This window comes from Wasmannia auropunctata, unplaced genomic scaffold (genome assembly GCF_000956235.1).
Source record: "Wasmannia auropunctata unplaced genomic scaffold, wasmannia.A_1.0 LD336101.1, whole genome shotgun sequence".
NCBI lineage: Eukaryota > Metazoa > Arthropoda > Insecta > Hymenoptera > Formicidae > Wasmannia > Wasmannia auropunctata.
Window position 1 is genome coordinate 2,297,470 of NW_012026789.1, and position 3,997 is coordinate 2,301,466.

Consider the following 3,997-nt stretch of genomic DNA (forward strand, 5'->3'; position numbering starts at 1 on the left):
ATTGCACCTGGTATGTTATTGCAGTACAACGATAGAAAATTATTTATAAGATTATGATGAAATCTTGTAAAAAAAATATATTCTGCGATTATATAGATATGTTTACAAAAACAGATGTAATAGTACTAATCTTTTATAAAATATTGGTAACTGTTTGTGCAAGTTATTTCAAAATAATATTTCAACACAATGATATGGCAAATCATTTTGATAGCTGATTTGCCAAATTAAATTTGAAAAAAATTGTCCAACAATTGCAAAAATTATTTTAACTTTTTAAATTTTTTCTTGTAAATTAAGCAAACTAAAAATTTTTGTAAAAGCAATGTCCTTTTTTTGAAGAATCACAGAAGGCACATATGTACGTGGGCGTTCTATTTTTTTTCCTTGTAAATGAAACAAACTAAATATTAAACAAAAAAAATTTTTACCATTCAAAACTCGTAAAAATCATACATGCGTGCGTTCTATTTGTATTTTTAGTAAATTAAGCAAACTAAAAATATTTAAAAAAAGCAACGTTTTACCGTCGAAAACTCTCAGGGGGCTTACATGCGTGCGTTATAATATTTTTTTCTTGTAAATTAAGCAAACTAAAAATTTTTAAAAAGCAGTGTCTTTGAAGACTTGCAGGAGACGCATATGCGAGCGTTCTATTATTTTCCCTTGTAAATTAAACAAACTAAGCACTAAATCTAAAAAAGCAACTTCTTACCATCGAAAACTAAATAACCTCATTTTTAATAACTAATTAATCGCAAAAATTTCAATCCTTTTGATCCAGTCATTTCGGAAAAACAACGTATTCGCTAGCTTTGAGATAAAGATCTCGCAGCCATTTTATTGCACAGCACAATTGAATGGAACTTGCGTAAAAATTATCTTATTTTTTTCCTTTAAAAGCCATTATAATCGAATCAAAATTTTAATTTCTTGAACAAATTTTTCTTAAATCGAATTTTTATATTTTAACACTGTTTTACTCAAATTTTGATAAGTCGAAAACTCTATAACTTGAATGATTTTTCCCTTCTTTTGAGATTTGAGTTATCGATGTTCGACTGTATTTATTTAAACTTACAATTAGAATTTTTTATACAAACGTTATATTTTTAATTTGAGAATTTAAAATATAATAACAATGCGAGCCTGAAGTAAAACACGTGAAAAACGTACGTGTTTATATGTACACTCGCTCACTAAAAGATTGCGCGACACTTTTTTTTTATAGGTTTCTTTATATTTAATATACGTAATGTATACTTTATAGATAACTAATATTTTGCAAATGCCAACCACGATGTACTATCTTTAGTCTAGAGGCAGTATAACACCAATCGTGGTCCGCATTTGCAAAATATTAGTGCGTTTTGAAACCTATAAAAAAGAAAGTGTCGCAATCTTTTAGTAAGCGAGTGTAAATGAAATATGTAAGAATATGTGTATTAAATTATATGTGTGCATATGTATAAGATGTGTATTTTCATAAAACGTTATTGTTATATTAAATCTTATTATTCTAATTATATCAAAGAGTATTTTAAATTATCTTCCTATATACCTTCTTAATCTTCAGTCAATCACAACTTTTCTCGGATGTCAAATTTTTGGCTTTTTAAGTACAATATTTCTGCTTTCTGGAACCAGAAAATGATCAGTTGGAAAATCAAGATACAGGTCAAATGAATTGGCCATTATGAATTGGTCATTATGTTTTCAGCCACTCAACGATATTATTTGATACAGTATATTTCAAAAATAAAATTTGAACTGTACTGTGATTAACTTAATCTTTTCTTATTAACTCGACCAACTAAATTTTTCGTCGCTCCGCCTTTATTGAATATTTATTCGAAGAAAGCAAATCAATCTATAAAAGCTCTCCCCCTGCACATACTTTAATCGGCGGTCCTCTTAACCTTTAATAAGGTTGCTTTACTTTTACTAAATATCATTTCAATTAAATACATTTTGGATTAATTTGACTTTGCATTCTTTTATGATTAAAATATTGATTTTTATATTTGAAACTTTCTAAAACCTCTAAAACTAAAATTTTATCCAGTAAAAATGGATCAATCTGTAGAGGCCCTCCACCACCCCTGCTGACTTTAATCGGCGGTTCTCTTTTCTTTTGAATGTGTGCTTTTTTATATTTTTTATTTTATCTCATACTAACCATAAAATTTACAAATAAAAGTGTATATTATTACAAATATATAGCATTACAATTCAATTACCATAATTCATAATGTACAATTTATTTTATAAAAAAAATAGAAGGTTTATATTGTATTATATACAAAAAAAATTTGCGAAATAAATAAGCACCGTCTTATCTTTTTATAAGGTTGTTTTGCTTTTATCGAATATCGTTAAGATTACATACATTTTGGATAATCTTGGCGTTTTCCTAATTATGGATTAGATTTCATTTTAAATATGAATTAAAATTTTATTCGGTAAAATCAGATCAACCTGTAGAGGCAACAAGTCGGGACTCCCGCGAGAGTCATAGTTACACCTTTATCCGCGAAAAATTTACGAATCGCGCGACTCTTTGTATGTACAAATTTCTCGACGCAACGAACCGTTTATACAATCGGCGACGGTAATCCCAGATAGCACACAGAGCATTTATACAGAGATAGAATTATAAACCAAAAGAATTCATTAGCATATATTCAGTTTATAATTTAGTATATATTCAGTCCGTTTTAAAAAAAGAATTCTTTTTGAATCTGAAAATTAACTCAGAATTAGTGACATATAACTGAGTCCTTTTTTCATTATCTGTGCTGTCTGGGAACCCAGTGAAAAATGACCTTCAATTTGCCAGCTGTATCGAATTGGTGATCATTTCTCACTGAGTGCAATGGGTACTCGGTTAGCTTTCCCGGTTTTAGACTTAGAATTAATTAATTAACTAGTATATAATTAATTTTAAATCCTCGGGGTACTGAGCTCTTCCACTATGACAAGGTCGAGTACCCTTCCCTAGTAAAAAAAAACATTTCAGTAGTGTTATCACTGCACTAGTAGTTCTTTTTTACGAGGGTTGGAAGGGACGACATCTAAAAATATCCGAACACTTAACAATTATAGTTCACATGTTCTGAAATAAACTCTAAATAATTTATTCATTGCATTTTGGATATTCTTTAATGAATTGTTACCGTAAATTGTAATCCAGTATATTTACGAATATATAGAGTATACGCAAATTTTAAAAGAATGCTTTGTAAATTAATAAATCTCATAATAATGCAATGATGATTATATTAAAAAAAATTACATAACTTCCGAAAAGAATTATACAAGTAAAAGTAAAAATTACCTGATGATGGTTGATCTGTCGAGCGTTGTTGTCCGGTGACTTATTCCTGCTTTTATAGATTCTTTTATTTCATACATACCAAGCGTAAAAATAAACTATTAGTGCAATAAAAATACTATTGAAATGTATAGCAGTGGCACTACTACATTTCAGTAATATTTTTACGCATACACAAAAAGTACTTCTGATTGAAGAAGCACGGTAAATTATGATGGCGATATTTCGTATAAAATTTTCAACGATAATCGCACACGATTTTGCGACGGCAGAATAACTCGAAAAAGAAATGATCGCGCCAAGCTATGAGTTAAAATTATTTCAATGCATTTTTTAAATTATATAATTATCCGTACATTTTTAGGATAAAAGATCGCAATTTTATATATACTTATACATACAATAAAAATTGAAAAATTAAATGCCTTGTACATACACGCAAAAAAAATGACTTAATATAATAGCAGCTAAATTTCAATGGCTGAATCAAACTTTATAGCTATAAGAGCTACCGCCTTAGTGTCATTGCTAAGTTCTGGCTATTATACAGATAAAAAACATTCACTGTGACAAAAAATTTATTAACTAAAATTAAAAGCTGCATATATATTAGTACAGGCAGCTAAAAAGATGGCATACGTACAGATCGGAAGAGCACACGTC